The following is a 20517-nucleotide window of genomic DNA, read 5'->3' on the forward strand; positions in this document are numbered from 1 at the left end:
GGCCTGGAATCAAATTGGCCTGGCTCCCCTCTGATCTCCCCAGTCTGTGAGCAGGGGGTCCAGGCAGCTGGAGTAACTCTACCCTACACAGCCAGGCTTCTTTTCTTTTCCTGGACAAGATTTATATGGCGGGTGTAGTCTTACCACAGACATTCCCAAGAGAGGCCCTGAACACCCGTGTCACCCCAGCCCCTCAGCTCCCTGCAAGTTAACTTTAAGATGGGATTTTAGATAAAGTTGGATTGATACTTAAGGAAAATCGAATTTGTGTGTGATTGAGAAACCACTTTATGCAACTTGATGGATTATGCGAACCCTTATGGGGCAAGTGGGGGGAGGAGAGATGAAAGAACCCAACCTACAGCCCACAGTTTAAGTTGCTTTGTCCTCCCCAATGCTGGAGGACTGACAAGCTTGGGCATGGAGTCAGAAACAAGGCAGACTAGAGTCCTGGCTACCTCGGTTACTGGCTGTGTGACCTGGGGTAGGTGACATACCCTCTCTGTGCTCAGTTTCCTTATCTGGAAGATGAGGATAATAATGTCATGGGGTTGTTGTAACATAGTGAATGTTTTTGTTTTTGTTTTTTTTTTTTATTTGATGGAGAGAGAGACAGCCAGCGGGAGAGGGAACACAAGCAGGAGGAGTGGGAGAGGAAGAAGCAGGCTCCCAGCAGAGCAGGGAGCCCGATGCAGGGCTGGGTCTCAGGACCCTGGGATCACACCCTGAGCCAAAGGCAGACGCTTAACGACTGAGCCACCCAGGTGCCCCATAACATAGTGAATGTTAAGCACTGTCCCTGGGACAGAGAAAGATGTCAATAAATGTTGGCTTTTACTATGAAGTCATTAACTCATTTAAGCCACAGAGCTAATGGCTTTACTCCTGTTGTTTGATACAGGTCATTTCTGACAAGTGGACAGTGTCACATACTGGGATATGAGTCGGGGAACCAAGAAAGAAACCCCAGGCTGTTACCAATTCCCATCTAATGCTAGAGTCCAAATGGGCCAGGTATTTGAGTATGGTGTTGGGGGTAGAAGAAGTGCTAAGTGACACAAAATAATCAATTACATTGTGCACAAAAAGTGTACCCGTGCATCTGGGGGGCCAGAGATATTTCCCACAGTATAGTGATGGATGCTGTGGGTGCAGGCATACACTTTTTCCAAGACGGGACCTAAGAACACGCACAGTCTACAGCGAATGCCCTTTTATTTACCTGAAGATGTCAGTTCCAGACAGCCTGGGCCTCGCTGCTGATCTGAATAGTAATCAGATTCTCGTGTTTCCCTGTCTTTACAAGAACCCCAGACACTAATAGCATCCCCGGGGAGGGGCTGCAGTTTTCCAAGTGTCCGCCACGGATGCACAGCTTGCCTTGCTCGTCCTCATAGGCAGCAGCCGGGGATAAAAAGCATTTTTCAAAGTGAAAAACAAAACAGAATAAGCACTTGTTTCTGTTGGACATAGTAGAGAGACGTTTGTATTTTTAAGCAATCACTCAAAATTACTTTCTCTGGAATCTCCATTTTATTTTCTTTGCTTTTAAAGCCACCCCAGAAAATGGCTGACCTCTATTGATTTGTAACTCAGTGCCCAAAGAGACTGTGACAACAGCCCTGTACCGTAGCCTAGGTCTCATAGACAAAGCTCCCCGTACTGGAGTGAATTCCAACGTGTGCAAACACCTGGAACAAGGACCTGAGCTGCAGTAAGAATGGTTTTATTTTAATGTCCATGAAATTAGATCTAGCCGTTCTTTCATTCGGTATATATTTGCTGTGTACACACGTGGATGGATTGAGACCCTGCCCTCAGGGCTTCCATTCAAGGCAAGAGTCTGGAAGCTTCAGCCTGAAGGTTGTTTGGGTACTTCTTGCTGCCCAGGTTCTGGCATTCAGGAGTCCCTGTTAACCTCTCCTCCCCAGCAGGTTGTGCTGGGGGTGTAACATGGGAAGGGAGGTGGAGTGCCCACTGAGGAGTTTGGAGGCCCTCTCCTCAGTGAAGCTGGGGCCTCCCTGTGGATTTCCCGCACCAGGCCTGTCTCCCAGTCTCTGGAAGAAGACAGATAATTACTGCGGGGACCTCAGGAGAGGTTTCCATTCCCATGTCTAAATTTATTCCATCCGAGTTTTTTCTTTGCCTAAGTCTAATTGGTGCAGTCATTATGTCAGAGTGAATGTTATTATTTTAGTCAAAAGCAGTAAACTAGAAAAGACATTCTGTATGACAGTTCTCTCTGTCCTAAGGTCAGGAGCCTGATGAAAGAGCCGACAAGACCTGATTGTGTACCATGACCACCATACCAGATCTTTCAGGGCCCTCAAAGAACAAAAAGAAAACTGGCCTGTGGGGTTTGCCTCGTAAAGCTTAAACGAGATGGTGAATCTACACATATGTAGATGACATCTGCATAGATAGAAAGAATAGCTCTGCATTGCTTTACTCTTTAGATTTGTTTATTCTGTCCTGTAGGATTCTTCACCATACAGACTGCCCAGCACTGTAACAGAGAGCAGTGTGTGTGTGTGTGTGTGAATGAATGAAATATGCGGTGTCCATGTGTGTGGCTCTGTGCCATGCTTGTGCTTCACAAAGCAAATTAAACACTAGCCTCACCTTTTAGTGAGCTCGTGTCCTGACAGCCTGTCAGGTGTTGGATAACATGTACCAGTGATGGAAAAAATACAAAAAGGAATTCATGTTTATCCTTTCAACCAGCAACATGCATATCAGGTTGCAGAAGAATTAAAATGTCTGTGGGTAAAATTACAGCGCAAAGTTTTATGAAATCATCAAGGTAAATCCTATTTTGCAAAATTGCCACAAAATTGTGAATGTTCTCATGGCCCTAATTCAGGATACATTCCTTAAACAAAGAACATCTTGGTTTGATTCCATTTGTTTTGAAGCCCATATTCTACAGAATTACTTTTTCAGTGTGGTATAAAAATGTAAGAATGGTAAGTGGAAAAATTAAATCATTTTGCCAGATGTATAGACTTTCAATCAGCAGTTATATGGAGGACTGAAACATGGCTAAATGTAACCAATATGCATTGAATCTAATTATCATCTAATATTTGGGACTGTATGCTTCAGGTATCAGCTCCTTGTCCTTTTGTTTTTATTTAAAATTTGCCACTTAAGATTCAAATCTCTCCTGTAGGTGACACAATGTTGCCCTCAATGTATAGATGGGTCTTGGAAGCCTTCCTAAGAAGTGAGGGAAATGTAATGGAAGGCCCATGGTCCTATTTTGGGTTGAAAGCATGTAACTCTGCCTTTACTGTATTTTAAAGATTTATTTATTTGAGAGAGAGAGAGAGAGAAAGAAAGAAAGAAAGAAAGAAAGAAAGAAAGAAAGAAAGAAAAAGAAAGAAAGAAAGAAGAAAGAAAGAAAGAGAGAGAGAGAGAAAGCATGAGCAGCAGAAGCGACAGAGGGAGGGGGAGAGAGAGAATATCAAGCATTCCCCACTGAGCATAGAGCCTGATGTGGGGCTTGATTTCACAACCCTGAGATCATGACCTGACCTGAAATCAAGAGTCAAAGACTTAACTGACTGAGCCACCCAGCTGCCCTTGGCTTTGCTGTATTTTAATGTGTAGCATTATACCTGAGAACTGGTTTACTGTTTAGGTTTCTCTTAGCAGAAGTTTGATATTGAGCTGTTGTGTTTTAGTTTGCTAGGGCTGCCATAACAAAGTACCCCAAACTGGGCTGCTCAAATGAGAAACATATTCTCTCACAGTTCTGGAGGTTGGAAATCTGAAATCTAGGTGACTGCAGGGTTGATACTTTCTGAGGCAATGGAGGGAAGGATCTCCTTGGTTTGTAGGTGATTGTCTTCATGTTCACATGACATTCTCCTTGTATCTGTGTCTGTGTCCAAATTATCCTTTTTTTATAGGGACACCAGTCATATTGGATTAAGGCCCATTGTACTCCAGTATGAATTCATCTCAAGTAATTATGTTGCCAAAGACTCTATTTCCAAATTAGGTCACATTCTTAGGTACTGGAGGCTTTACCGTGAATGGGGGAGGCACACTTCAACCTGTAATGGTTATGAAGAGGTCTGCTGATGCTACATGATTTAAGTGACTGAGAAGCCCCCTACAACCACCTGCTCTTTTCCATGTCCCCTCCCTGCTTGTTCCCAAGTCTTTCCCCATAGGTGTCTGAAACACTCTTGGAGGCTTGTCCATTTGCGTCTTGAAGATGACTTCATCTTCAGAGATCTCACCCAGATTGTAGTTATGCCCAGGAGAGGTAGAAGAAGTCGTTTTCATTTAACTCTTTAGCACATTGGCTCTCAAACTGAAGGCCTCAAACCTTCACTGCCAAATTCCGATCAGTGTGTGGATTTTTTTTTAAGATTATATTTATTTATTTGAGGGAGAGAGAGTGGGCAGGAGAGGGAGAGAGCAGAAACAGGGGGGAGAAGAAGAGGGAGAGGGAGAAGCAGACTCCCCACTGAGCAGGGAGCCTGATGCGGGACTCGATCCCAGGACCTGGGATCATGACATGAGTGAAAGCAGATGCTTAACCAACTGAGCCACCCAGGTACCCCCAGTGTGTGGATTTTTATAAAACTGTGCATTCGTTCTATCACCCTGCTGTCTCTCAAAAGGCCTGTTGAGTTGGTGGGACTGTGAGCTGTGCTGAGAGCTGGCATAATCTGCAGTGAATGATTGCTGAGAGGTGGGAGATAGGGTGAGGCATGCTCCACTTTGTCAGTGTAGACAGCGGGATGTAGTGTAGATAGGGTGGATGGTCCCACTCACACAGGGATGCGGGTATGAAGCTGAAATGACCAAAGATGCTCTTTTAGGCTCTGGAAAACAGTGTGACATTGTAGGAGTGATTGCTTTGTAATTACTGCTGAGGTTTCTAATTGATTTTTTGAATATCAATGAAGATTAACCTTCTAATGTGTGCAAAAGGACATCACAAACAGAGATATATGAAGAAAGCCTGCTTTTGGCATATCCAGCTTTACTAGTGGTTGGCTCACAAGCGTAAGAGAATGTTGTGGGGCACAGGAAGGAATGGGAGATATGCCTGGAAAGAACCAAAAAATCAAAGTCAGGCAAATCTGGGTTTGAACCCTGATCCAGTTTTTTTCTGGCTGGATGACTTTGGACATCTGACCTCTCTGACCAGCTGTGACCTCCTCATCTATTCAATGCACATTGTAATGCCTGTGTCGTGGAGTTGTGATGAGGGTCAGACTGGCACAGAATGCCCACAACAACCACTACAATGGCTCTAATGTCATTGACTACATCATTCTCTCTGGGCCCAGCCCTGGCTGGCAGCAAAAGTGTAAGCGCCGCAAGACTGTCACAGGTTCACTCAATGCCTGTGAACTTGTCTTTTCTACAAAAGCTGTTCTTAGAACGAGAATGGGCCTGGAGCCCCCTACTCCCAAGGCTCCTGACCTGCCGTGGAGTTCTGCATGCACGACCAGGACCTCACAGCTTCCTGAGCAACAGGGGGGTTATGGGCAGGAAGGGGAAATGAGAGTGGCCAAGGCTGTGCACACCTGGGCTGCATCAATGGCCACGTTGTGGAGAAGGCCCTCCGGGGTGGCCTGGAACATGGGGCTCTGGAGCTGTGTGTCAGTCATCACCTCGTTGGGCCTTGGTTTGTTTTACAAACTTTTGTTTGTGTGATTTATGCCTCTAGTAACTCATCTTAACTGCCCTGCCTCCTAATGACTCAGTTCCCTTCTCCATTTATATTTTGATTTTCCTAACATTTCTCTCTCTGTCTCTCTGTTTCTGTATGTGTGTGTCTCTATTTCTCTGTCTCTCCAGTTTTCTTTAGTCAGAATAGATGGGGAAGCAGAAGGCCTGGGATGAATGAGAGAGAAAGTACTGGTGTGGGAAAGGCCACCTAGGTTATTCTAGAAATCTCTGTGTTTAGCTAACTCAGAGGAGGTCTGTCAGCTCTCATGGCTCTGGTCCGAGCTGACGTGAGCAGCAGACAGCTGCTAGGAGAAATCATTTGCCCATCCTCCACTTACCTGTCTGCCAAGTGCTTCTCAACTAGACCTTAAAAGTCCATCTGCAAGTTACAGATAAGGAAACTAAGACTTCAAGAGACTTAAAAATTACTTGTTCAAAGACCCACAAGTGCAATTCTTGATGTGGGGATCTAAATAAACCTTGCCACATAGACTTGCTCCTATCTTTCCTTGTTTATTCACACTGGAAATTAGTGTACTAAATAAAGCCTCTATGAAGTATCACTTCATATGCCTGCATGTTTACAAATGTCATGAATAAGTCCTGCAAATATTCATTGAATGGAAATATGTTTCAGAACTACACTAAAATGGGCTTTTCCTCTTTCTTTTCTTTTTTCTTTTTTTCTTTTTTTTTATTTATTTGACAGAGAGAGACAGCCAGTGAGAGAGGGAACACAAGCAGGGGGAGTGGGAGAGGAAGAAGCAGGCTCCCAGTGGAGGAGCCTGATGTGGGGCTCGATCCCAGGACTCTGGGATCACGCCCTGAGCCGAAGGCAGACGCTTAACGACTGCGCTACCCAGGCGCCCCTCCTCTTTCTTTTCTGATTAAATGGTGCAAATTTATGTAAAATTCCAAACTGTACAGGAATGTACATAATCTCACTTCTAGAGACACACTGCCAAAAATTGGTGCAAAATTCTCCATCTTTTTTATACTGATATTAACTCTTGCTGCTGAATACTTTGGATGTGAACTCATACCATTAATGCTGCCCTGGGCTTGCATGTTTCACTTTCCACATCAATACAAAGAAGTCTAATGCATTAAGTCATGTATAGTATTCCACTGTGTGGATGCCCAACATTTATTTAAATCTTCTTCAGAGTTCATTTGGGTTAATTATATGTTTGTAATACTTTTAAGTTTTTAAACAAAGCCACAAGGAAAATACTTGAGTCTTTGAGCACTTATAGGAAGGGCTTTGGAGGCATAAATCTTAAAAGGAGAAAAACTGGTTGAAAAGGTATCAACTTTAAACATTTCAGTAGATACTGCTAAGTTACAAGCCAAAAAGGCATATGGATTTATACTTGTACCACCAAAGTATCCAGAGCACCCATTGATTTCCCACACCCTCACCACTGCTGAACTTCATCAGCCCATATTTAGCTGTGCCAATCTGGTAAATGAAACAGTAGGTCATTGTAGTTTAATTTGCATAACTTGATTATCTCCTCAGGAAAGCGGTGGCTGGGGCTTACCGCGCAAGGGTTGTTTTCTTCCTCCTGGCCAGTACCTGCTTCTAGCTCTTTTCTTGTCCCTTAACATATATGTGAATGTTGGGGACATATATGGGAAGTGCCTGTGAATTTTTAATAGAAGCCTCACCAAAGCCTAATCAGAAAGGCAAATGTGATTCAAATTCATACCCTACCGCCTATGTTCTCCTCTAGGATTTTGATGGATTCCTGTCTCACATTGAGATCTTTCATCCTTTTTGTGTTTATCTTTGTGTATGGTGTAAGAGAATGGTCCAGTTCCATTCTTCTGCATGTGGCTGTCCAGTTTTCCCAGCACCATTTATTGAAGAGACTGTCTTTTTTCCATTGGATATTCTTTCCTGATTTGTTGAAGATTAGTTGACCATAGAGTTGAGGGTCCATTTCTGGGGTCTCTATTCTGTTCCATTGATCTATGTAGCTGTTTTTGTGTCAATACCATGTTGTCTTGGTGATCACAGCTTTGTAATATAGCTTGAAGGCAGGCATCGTGATACCCTCAGCTTTGGTTTTCTTTTTCAACATTGCCCTGGTGATTTGGGGTCTTCTCTGGTTCCACACAGATTTTAGGATTGTTTGCTCCAGCTCTGTGAAAAATGTCAATGGTATCTTGACAGGAATTGCATTGAAAGTGTAGATTGCTCTGGGCAGCATAGACATTTTAACAATGTTTATTCTTCCAATCCATGAGCATGGACTGTTTTTCCATCTCTTCGTGTCTTCTTCCATTTCTTTCATAAATGTTCTGTAGTTTCTAGAGTAGAGATCCTTTACCTTTTTCATTAGGTTTTATTCCTAGGTATTGTATGGTTTTTGGTACTATTGTAAATGGAATCGATTCCTTAATTTCTCTTTCTTCAGTTACGTTGTAAGTATATAGAAATGCAACTGATTTCTGTGCATTGATTTTGTATCCTGCCATGTTGCTGAATTGTTGTATGAGTTCTAGTAATTTGGCGGTGTAGTCTTTTGGGTTTTCCACATAAAGTATCATGTCATCTGTGAAGAGAGTTTGATTACTTCTTTGCCAGTTTGAATGCCTTTTATTTATTTTTGTTGTCTGATTGCTGAGGCTAGGACTTCTAGTACTATGTTTAACAGTAATGGTGAGAATGGGCATTCCCGACCTTAAGGGAAAAGCTCTCAGTTTTTCCCTATTGAGAATGATATTCTCTGTAGGCTTTTCATAAATGTCTTTTGTAATATTGAGGTATGTTTCCTCTATCCCTATACTTTGAAGAGTTTTAATCAGGAAAGGATGCTGTATTTTGTCAAATGCTTTTTCTGCATCAATTGAGAGGATCATATGTTTCTTGTCTTTTCTTTTATTAAATGTGCTCTATCGTGTTGATTGATTTCCAAATGTTGAACCACCCTTGCATCCTAGAAATAATATATACAATGGAATATTACTCAGCCATCAGAAAGGATGAATACCTACCATTTGCACTGACATGGATTGAACTGGAGGAACACAGAGGACCATATGGGAAGGGAGGGAAAACTGAATGGGAAGAAATCAGAGAGGGAGACAAACCATGAGAGACTCTGGACTCCAGGAAACCAACTGAGGGTTACAGAAGGGAGGGGTTGGGGGAATGGGGTAATCTGGTGATGGGCATTAAAGAGGGCATGTGTTGTGATGAGCACAGGGTGTTATACGCAACTAATGATTCATCGAACACTGCATCAAAAGCTAATTATGTACTATTTATTGGCTGAGTATAATAATAATAATAATAAAACCCCACAAATTCAGACCCTACAGTCCAAAGCAGAGATTAAGTGACTCTCAGACTAGAGGTATGACCTCTTGCTTCTGTTAGCCCAGCTAAGAGATAGGAATCCATCTTTATAGCTCATCACTGAGATAGTTTCTGGTGTCTTGACACAAATAGGAATGACAGTAGACGGGATGGGAGCACTAAGGGTGGTTCTGTTTCATACGAAGGTGTCTTTTCTCCAGCCAGTCAGACAGCCATTCCAATAAGCATTCAGAGCATGATGTCCCATATCAGGTCAAACTGGTGGGGGGAGGAGCATGGCCATGGAGACTCAGCCCTGCTATGCTGCTGCCATATGTCCTTTCCAGTCTTTCCCACCTCTGACCTATGGAATGACTTCTCAGCTCAGCACAGGGCATGTGTTGGCTCATTGTTTCCTTTGTCAGCTGTGGGTCTTACCTCCCCGAGAAGACTAAAATTCTTGAGGGCAGAGACCAGGTCTTATCTTCATTCAGCACCTAGCCAACACCAGCAAACCTCACCTATGGTGGGTACCAATGGTGACGAGACATTTTGGGGTGGATGAGTTCTACCGCTACTTTGGATCTGAGGGCTCTGATGTGCATGGGGACCCACTCTGTTCAGATTCCCCAGACAGTGTGACCTGCCTTTCCTCTCACTGGCTTTAATTTAACCTCTTCTAATGAGACCTGGAAATGAGCCACTTCCAGAAATGGCAAGAAACCTGACTGGTCCAGGTGGCCACAAGACCACCCCCAAAGCCAGCTTGGACCTCTGCCCCCAAGTGAAATTTTTATAAAACATGTTCTGTGTTTCTCCTCTCAGACACATATTCCTGAAATTAGCATGTCACCACCCTCATTGGAGTCACTGCCGGATGGAAGACAAAACTGTGTATACTCATGTACCTGCAACTGTATCTGATTTTTTTAAAAAAGAAAGATGTTCACATTTGTATCACATATATTTCTTTAATTTCTGAAGATTAGTTTTTAAGTTCCATGTTTCTTTCATAATACTTGGCCCAAGCATAATTAAACCTACTTTAGCTAAGATTCACACTTGAAAAGTGTGAATAACATAACTCATTCAATCCCACTTATAAAAAGGAAACATATGCAAAGCTCATTAGAGTTTCTCAGGCATTCTTTCAGGAATTAATTGCCAGATTTTATACCCCATTAGAACTGTTCCAGCTCTCTTTAGAAGCCATTCCTAAAACGAGGACTTTATTAACATTTTTGAGCACACTTGCTCTATGACACCTTCTAAGAAAGGAAAAATTCCTTTCCTTAAATTTTCATGCCTACAGAAAAATATTGTGGACTATAATATGAATGAGAACTTGTTGAGGGTTGTGATTGGTGAGGAGAGATTGTGTTGCAAAGGGCCCAAAAGATGATTGAGGGGTAAGAAGATAAAATGATGAGACGCTGAATAATTCAGCCTGAGGAAGAAAAGCTCCAATGAGTGACTTAAACAAATAAAGCTCATTTACGTTCTCTCCATTGTATAATTATTCCTGTTAATTTTAGAGGAGAAAATTTAGAAGGAAGGAAAAAGAAAAGTATCCATGAGCCACCACCTAAAGATGACATTTTAACATTTTTCGTTATTCCATCCAGTCCTTCTGTACACACATACTTTTTACATGGTGTGAACAGATAATATGCAAGTATAACAGAGTCATGTCAGTGTGCTCTGATCTAGATTCCTAAGACAATTTGCTTCATGATTATGGCTGCAGTTGCCGTCCTCAAACCCTGTTCATTTATATGTTCATTCAACAGATATTTATGGAATCCCTTGTTAAGGGCCAGGTCTTGAGAATACTGGAGTGAACAAGACATAAAGATTTTTCTGTCTCATAAAATACATGTTCTATTTGGAGAAGCAGTAGACGGGCAAACGTTAAGGGTGATGGGGAGTTACTAAAAATTGTGAGCAGGGAGTAGCATAATCCGATTTATATTTTAAAAATGATTTCCTTCCACATGGAGAATGGATCATAGCGAGAGAAGACCAGAAACAAGGAGAGCAAGTGGGAAGTAGTTGCAGTCATCCAGATGAGTAAGATGGTGGCAGAGATTGAGAGGAGAGGACTGGGTCTGTGGAGTTTGCTGATGTGTGTCATGGGTGTATTATGGGCGTGAGGCAAAAGGAGGAGCCCAGATTGGCTGCTAGGTTCTGGTTGAATAACTGGGTGAATGAGGGTGCCAATTTTAGGAGAAAACTTGAGGAGAAGCAGATTTGAGGTAAAATCAAATGAGTCCTGTTGGAGATGGGCAAGGTGACAATTAGACATCCAGGTGAACATGGCAGGTTTGCAGTTTGATGAATGAGTCTGGAGTCTAGAGCCAGAGTTGCCTAATTAAGAATTATTGACACAGGGACAATATTTATAGCTGTGGACCTGAATGAGGTCACTTGGGGAGAGAATATGAATGGAGAAGGGAAAGGCCCCGCAAGAAGGTAACTTAACTTTTAGAAACTGAGCAGAAGAGGAGGAGCTTCTTGCTTCTTTCTCCAACCACATGTTCCCTGGCCCCTCCTCACAGGCTGCAGGATATGTGAAATAGGAGATAGGCTCTTTTATCAAACAGTTAGCCTATTTTTTTAAATGAGGGAATATGTTGCAAAACCATCCTAGAACCTCTTAAAAGTGTGGGAGTCAAAGCAGTATTCTACAATTTTGATTTAAAAAGATGATGGGGGATGTATTGACAATCTAGCATTTAAATTACATAATGAAATGTATTGAAATTATTTTATAACTCTACATCATAAAAACATTTTATTTTCAAGAGGTGCTTTTAAAGTTGGTGAGCATATTCATGCAGTTCTATGTATATCTTAAAATTTCCTGTGAAGCTTCCTTCTTGACCAATAAATTGTTTAAAAGTGTGTTGTTTAATTTCCAACTGTTTAGATATTTTTCCTGTTTTCTCTATCTTACTGAGTTCTAATTTGATTCCATTATGGTCAGAAAACATAACTTGTATGATTTTAATGCCTTTAAAATTTTTGAGATTTGTTTTATGGCCCAGGATAAGGTAGGTCTTAGTGAATGTTCCATGAGCACTTGGGGGGTAAAAAAAGGATATTCTGCTGTCATGAAATGGAGTATTCTATATGTGTCAATTAGGTCCCATTGGTTGACTGCATGGTTTAGATCTTCTCTATTCTTGCTGATTTGCATTCTAGAAATTCTATCAGCTGTTAAGAGGAAAGTGTTGAAATCTCCAACAATAGCTGTAGATTTGTCTATTTTTCCTTTCAGCTCTATTAGTTTTGCTTCATGGATTTTTAGTTTCTGTTATTTGGTGTGTGTATACTCTTCAGGATCATTATTTTTTTCTCAGCAGATTGATCCTTTTATTGTAGTGTAATGTCACTCTTTGCTTCTGGTGATTTTCTTTGCTCTGAGATCTTTTTATAAATCAGATATTAATATAGCTACACCTGTCTCCATAATACTGTTAATATGTTGTATATGTTTCCATAGTTTTGCTTTCAACCTACCCATGTCATTGAATTTGAAGTGATTTTGAATTTGTAATTTTGCAGAGAGCACTATATATGCATATGTGACTTATCACAGTGTACTATTATCAACACTTTACCACTTAAAGTGCAGTGTGGAAACCCTACTTCCATTGAGGTCCCCTAACTCCCCCACCATTGACTTATTTTCATTTCCATAACCAAATATGATTTGTGAAACTCGTACGGAGAAGAAAGTCTATTTTATGTACCCTTATACGTTCTCTTTCCATTGCTTTTTCTTCCTTCCTGATATTCCAAGATTCTTTCTTTTATTACCTTTCTGTTTGAAGAAATTGCTTCAGCCATTTTTTAAAAAGATTTATTTATTTTAGAGTGAGAGAGAGAGAACATGTGCAAGCTGGGGGAGGGGGAGAGGGAGAGAAAGAATCCCAAGCAGGTTCCACAGTGAGCCTGCAGCGTGATGCAGGGCTCGATCTCACTACCCTGAGATCATGACCTGAGCCCAAATCAAGAGTTGGACACTTAGCAGACTGAACCACCCAGGTGCCCTGCTTAAACCATTCTTTAAGGGTAGGTATGCTAACTGCAAATACTTTTTGTGTTCTAGTGTCTGACATTATGTTTATTTCCTCTTTATTCCTGAAGGATAGTTTGCCAGATATAGAATTTGTGGTTGGCAGTTCTTTTTTTTTTTTTTTCAGCACTTGAGAAATACGCCATTTCCTTCTTGGCATTAATGGTTTCAGATGAAGACGAATCCACAGTTTGTCATACAAATTGGTGTTCCCCTGTAGGTAATGTGTCATTTCTCTGGCTGCTTTAAAGATTTTTTTTTTTTTGGTCTTTATTTTTCAAAAGTGTAATTATAATATGTCTTAGCATGGACTTTTTTGGATTTGTCCCTGTTTGGAAATTTGTTCAGCTTCTTGAATTTGTAGGTTGATGTCCTTTGCCAAATTTGGAGTGTTTTCATCCATTATTTCTTTGAATTATCTTTCAGCCATGGTCTTTCTCCTCTTCTCTGGGACTCTGATGCTACAAATTTTTGGATCTTTTGTTATTATCATACAGGTCTTTGAAGCTTTGTTTGTTCTTTCTTTCTCAGCTTATTTTCTCTCTGTTGTTTACATTGGGTAAAATCTATTAATATTTCCTCAAGTTTACAGATTATATCCTCTTGCATCTCCACTCTACTATTAAGTCCATCTAATACTTTTTAAAAAAACTTTAGATTTATATTTATTTATATATATTTGGATTAAATATTGGATTTTTCAGTTCTGTAATTTCCCATTGGTTCTTTTTTATAACGTCTATTTCTTTGCTGAGATATTTTTATTTTTTCATTTGTGTCAACAGAATTTGTAATTGATTGTTGAAGCATTTTTATAATGACTCCTTTAAAATCCTTGTTAAATAATCCCAACATCTGATTCATCTTAGTATTGGCACCAGTTGATTGTCTCTTTTCACTCAAGTTGTGATTTTCCTGGCTTGTGGTATGCTTGTTAATTTTTTTATAGTATCCTGGACTTTTTAGGTATTATTAGCAGACTATCATTTTAGGTTTAGCATTCAGGCTACTTTTTGTGGCCTGTGATTACAAAGACAATTTGATTTTTGCAGCCTTCACGGTTTTATTTTGATCTGCTTGGTTTCTCTGGTGCTGCTGAGGCTCACAGTGGTCCCTCTTGGTGCTACCACAGGGAAAAGTTCACTAGGCTGGTGCCTTTAGAAATAAACCCTGGAAATAAAGAGTGCTTCCTGGGCAGGATCCCCCTCACTGATGCCTCTCTGTTCTGAGTGGGAGAAAGGAGTCTCAGACCTTGGAGACAGAGAACCTTCCTGGACTCAGGCTTCCTATAACAAGATCCCCCTTGCCAGTACTGTTAAGCTTCCTGGTGCCTTTCAATAATGGAGGAGGTTCTCAAGCCTGTAGGGGAAAAAAAAAACAAAAAAAAACTTCTTTTGGCCACTCTGTGTCAGCAGGGCTCCTGACCCACCTGTCTTGGCACGGTTGGGTGGGTCTCTTCTTCCATCTAGGGGAAGAATGAGCTACCTGGGCCATTTTCTGTTGTAGAGTTGGGATCTGAAACATGGGACCTGAGTCACTTTCTCCTAGTGGGTGGAAGGTTGTGGAAAGAAACAAAACACATAGCCTGTTGTTCTTTCAGTTCTCAGTCTCTCATCAGTTCAACTTTCTCTTTCTACCTTTCAGTTTACCTTTCTTTTTTCCATGCCATTCTTTGGTTGCCTCTGACATTAAAGAGAAGATATTTGGGACCTAGGCCAAGCAGAGTTCTTAGACTTGACACCAAATGTATAGTCCAATTGATAAGTTGGACTTCATCAAAATTAAAAACTTTTGTTCTATGAAATACCGTGTGAAAAGGATGAAAAAACAAGTTATAGACTGGGAGAAATATTTCCAAACCACATATCCAATGAAGCAGTAGTATTTCAAAATTCAGTAATATCAAGAGAGCGAGAAGACAAGCCACAGAGTGGGAGAAAATATTTGCAAAAGTCACATTTGATACATGACCATTATCCAAAATATACAAAGAATTCTTAAAACCTAACAACAAAAAAACAAGCAACCTGAATTAAAAAAATGGGCAAAGACCCTAGCAGACACCTCACCAGAGAAGATATATAGATGGCAGATATACAGAGAGCAAGATGCTCTACATGATATGTCATCAGGGAATTGCAAATGTAAACAACAATGAGATATTATCACACCTATAGAAGGGCCAAAACCTAAATCACTGACAACACCAAATGCTGGTGAGGAGGTAGAATGACAGAACTATCATTCATTGTTGGTAGGAATGCAAAATGGTATAGCCACCTTGGAAGACAGTTTGGCAACTTCTTAGAAAACGAAACATACTCAACCATATGTTCCAGCGAGCCTACTCCTTGGTATTCCCAAATGAAGTGGAAATTTATGACCATGCAAAAACTTGCACACAGATATTTATAGCAGCTTTATTCATAATTGCCAAAACTTGGAAGCAACCAAATTGTTCCTTAGTAGGTGAATAGATAAATAAACTGTGGCACAACCAGACAATGGAATAGTATTTAGCACTAAAAAGAATGAGCTATCAAATCATGAAAAAACGTGGAGGAACCTCTAGATGCATATTACTAGGTGAAAGAAGCCAATTTGGAAAGGCTACATACTGTATGATTCCAACGATATGACATTCTAAAAAAGTATAATTATGGAGACAGTAGAAAGATCAGTAGTTGACAGAAGTTAAGGGAGATGAGGAATGGATAGGCAGAGCTCAGAAGATTTTTAGGGTAGTGAAACTTCCTGTATGGTGCTACAGTGGTGGACACAGGTCAGTGTACATTTATTCAAACCCACGGAATGTACAACACCAAGAGTGAACCCTAATTTAAGCCACGGACTTTGGATGAAGAGTCAATGTAGGTTCATGGATTGTAACAAATATACCACTCCAGTGGAGGGTGTTGATAATAGGGGATCTCTGTACTTTCTGCTCAAATTTTCTATGAACCTAAAACTGCTCTGAAAAAATAAAGTCTTCTAAAAAACCCCTCAATAGTAACAAATAAATTCAATCAGAAAATGAGTAAAAGACCTGAATAGACATTTCACCAAAAGGTATACAGATAGCAGATAAATACATGAAAAGATGTTCAAAATCATTGACTTTCAGGAAAATGCAAATTAAAACCACTACAAGGAGAAGGAAGGGAAGAATGAAGGGGGTGTAAACAGAAGGGGGAATGAACCGTGAGCGACTATGGACTCTGGGAAACAAACTGAGGGCTTCAGAGGGGAGGGGGGTGGGGGATTGGGATAGGCTGGTGATGGGTATTAAGGAGGGCACATACTGCATGGTGCCCTGCGTGTTATACGCAAATAATGCATCATGGAACATTGCATCAAAAACTGGGGATGTACTGTATGGTGACTAATGTAACAAAATAAAAATTATAAAAAAAAATAATAAAACCACTACAAACCTATCTAAATGGCTAAAATAAAAGATAATGACACTACCAAATGCTGGTAAGGATGTGGAGAAACTGGATCACTCATACATTACTGGTGGGAATATAAAATGGTCCAGCCATTCTAGAAAGTAGTTTGGCAGTTTCTTACAAACCTAAACATGCAGTTATCATATGACCTAGCAATTGCACTCAGACATTTATCCCAGCAAAATGAAAATTTATGCTCATAGATGAATCTTCTCATGGATGTTTGTAGCAGCTTTCTTTATAATAGCCAAGAACTGGAAATAACCCAAAGTTCTTCAGTGGGAGAGCAGTTAAAAAAACTATGGTGCACCCATGTCATAAAATACTACTCAGCAATAAATAGGAACCAAATGTTGATATATGCAGCAACTCAGATGAATCCCTTGGATCTGAGTGAAAAAAAAAAAAATCCCAAAAGGTTACACATTATATAATTCCATTTATATACTTTTGTTGAAGTGAAAAAAAATTAGAACTGGAAAAGAGACTAGTGGTTGCTAGAGGTTAGGGACAGTTGGATCAGGGGAAGGAAGTAGGTGTGTCTATTAAACGTCAATAATGGGATCCTTGTGGTGAGGGAGCTGTTCTGTGTCTTGACTGGTGATGGAAACATGAATTTACACATGCGATAAAATTGTTTACACACACACACACGTAAAACTGGGCAATCCGAATAAGATCGGAGTTTATCAACATCAATATCCTGATTGTGGCATTGTACTTTAGTATTGCAGAATGTTACCACTGGGGGAAACTCAACAAAGGCATCTCTCTGTGTTATTCTAAATGTGAATCTAAAATTATGTCAAGTTTTTGAAATTGTTTTTTAAAAATCAGCGAGCCATTCAGTTTTTTTGGGTGAACTGAAGCTGGGCTCTGTGTACGAGGGCACATGTATGCGACAGAAAACAAACCTTCATGTTTAGTATTTATGATTTTGGGATGCCTTCTGGCTACCTGGCAATTCTGTTGTCCAATTCCTACTGGATTCTAAGTGGTAGGAAAAAAGAACACATGATGAAACATGTCTTTGCCACTTCTCCTCTTCCAGATACCATTGATTCCAGCAATCCATACATACAGCAATCAATTAATCCTAGAAAGAGAGAACCTGTTCTAAGTGAGGCTTTTCCTATAGGTGATACTTTTCTGCTGTTGTTTGCTTTAATGAGAAAAGTGGATGCATTATAAAAAAATCAAAGTTTATATATTTAATATTCATTTATAGATGTGAAATATTATTACTGACTAAAATGCTAATAATTCTTTATAGTTTAAAAACTAAACATAAAACCTCTGACATGATTAACTTAAATAATTATATGTAGTACTAACAGAGAAGGATAGCAGCAGGGAGTGCAGAATGGAATCTTTATCTTTTATTTGTAACTGAAAAGAACTCAGTCAAAACATTATGTGAATATATTCTTAATTAAACTTTTGGAAACAAATAGAAAACATCAAGTCAGTAATTTTGAGCAAAAGTAAAAATTTTCCAGGTTCCTATAGGATCTCTGTGGATGATTTCACTCCTTATCTAGATAACGTAGTGTCTTCTCCTGGGCTGATATTTTAAAATTTAGTATCATACTATGTTGTAAACATTTCTCCAAGTCAATAAAACCCTTAAGAAACATAATTTTAGCAGCTTTATAATGTTCAATAGAGTAGATACATCATCATTTTCTTAACCATGAGATGTGCAGATTATCTGATACATATATATCTGATATATTATCTGACACATATTATCTTATAAATACATACATTTCCATAGTATTTATCATGTTCTTATGTGATACTCCCAGCAGAATTACCAGATGAAAAAGAATGAACATCTTGATGTAATATGCATTTTTTGTACAATTTTTTTTCCAAAGGTGCTCTTTAAATTTATATTCCCTAGAAGAGAACTCAGCACTGGAAAGCCTTTCCAGAATCTGGTGCTGTTCGTTTAAAGAGAAACATGTGTTAATTTAGTAACGGGAAAATGGAATCCTGTAGTTCTTTTAAATTGTTTTTCCTTGCTTGCTAGGTGGGTAATACTTTTCCCTTGTGTGTCTGTTAACAATTTGGAGTCTTTCTGAAAATTGTTCATGTCCTTTGAATAATACCTATAGGTGATTCCATCAATTTTATTGACTATGTAAAATTCCATTGAGAAGTGAAACTGTAATTTACTCAATCATTTTACTGCTGTTGGACACAGTTGTTTATGAATTCTAGTATAGATTAATTATTTAATTCATACAGAAGATGTTAAAAAGGTGGCTTCTATGTGTTAGTCACTGTTTATATAGCAGTACACCAGTCAGATAAAGGGATTACTTTCAAGGAGCTTACATTCCCCTGCAGGTAGGTAAAAGAGACTCTAAACAGATGAACATATGATATGTCAGCAGGACCAAAGTGCTATCAAGAAAAGTAAACAGGGTAAGGGGAATGGAGCGGGGTTAGGTAGATGGACTCTATACTATCTTACAGAGTATTCAGAGAAGGTCTGACTAATGAGACAGAGGGGAGTAGCCAGGCAGATGTCTGGCAGAAAGTATTCCAGGCAAAGGGTATAGCAAAGGCAAAGGCCCTGAGGCAGATATTAGAAAAAGGTCAAGGAGACTACAATCTAGTTACTTTGAAGAGGGAAAAGGACTCAGTTGTGTCTCAACTCTGTGGGGTCTCTGAGGGGTGTCTTGATTTTTTTAAAGAGCTCACCAATTAAGAGAAAAAGAACAGGAAAATCTGAATATTCAGACCTATAACAAGCAGAAGGGTTGAATTAGTAAAGAGAAAGCTACCCACTGAGAATGGCCCATGCCCAAATGGCTTCCCTGGTAAATTCTACCGAACATTTGAAGAAGAATTAATGCCAATTCTAACAAACTCTTCCAAAAAGCAGAAAAGGAAGGAACACTTCCCAGCTTATTCTATGAGGCCTATATAATCCTAACATCAAAACCAGACAGAGATATCACAAGAAAGTTACAGATCAATATGTCTTATGAATACAGATGGATATAAAAATCTTCAACAAAATACTAGCTAATCAAATCAAGCAACATATAAAAAGATTATATACTAGGGCTTATCATAGGAATCCAAGGTTGATTTATCATCCAAAATTTGATCCATGTCATACACTGTATTAATAGAATAAAGGACAAAACCCACATGATTAATTAGTGGAGGTGAAGAATACATTTGACAAAATTCAACACCCTTTTATTGTACAAACATTTGACTAACTAGAATAAGAGGGGAACTTCTTCAACCTGATGAAGGGCATCCATGAGAAACCCCCAAAACATCGTACTTAATGGTAAAAGACTGAATGATCTCTCCCTAAGATCAGGAAGAAAGATAAGCATGCCCACTTATACTACTTCTATCCAACATTGTACTAGAGATTCTAGTCAAGGCAATTGGGCAAGAAAAAGAAATAAAAGGCATCAGATTAGAAAGAAGGAAGTAAAACATGGCTATTTGTAGGTGACATGATCTTGTATATAGAAAACCCTAAGGAGTCCACTAAAAGACCATGAGAGCTAATAAATGAGTTCAGCAAGGTTGCAGGATAAAAGATCAATCTGTAAAAATCAGTTATTTCTATACACTTGCAATAAACAACCTTAAACTAAAATTCTGAAAATAATTCCATTTACAGTAACAAAAAAAAAAACTTCCCACTGTTTTCTCAGAATTTGGATGTTAACATTAGGGTGAGGAGCCTCAGTCAAGACCATAGCTGCAAGCGGTCCCAGTAAGGGTCGCAGTAAGGTGATATATTCTCAGCAGATGTGAGGTGGGACAGGTTCAAAGGGTGGTTAGAGTTACTCTGTGTTCTTGTGAAAAACTCAGATCATACCCTTGTCACCCATAAGGATGTCCTTAAATATCCACAAGCAGGTGGTTACCTGTTGGTAGAATTGGGGGAATCCAGTATGCTTCCCTACCTCCCAGTCTCTCACTCAGAAAATTTTAGC

This window comes from Ursus arctos, unplaced genomic scaffold (genome assembly GCF_023065955.2).
Source record: "Ursus arctos isolate Adak ecotype North America unplaced genomic scaffold, UrsArc2.0 scaffold_8, whole genome shotgun sequence".
Lineage (NCBI taxonomy): Eukaryota > Metazoa > Chordata > Mammalia > Carnivora > Ursidae > Ursus > Ursus arctos.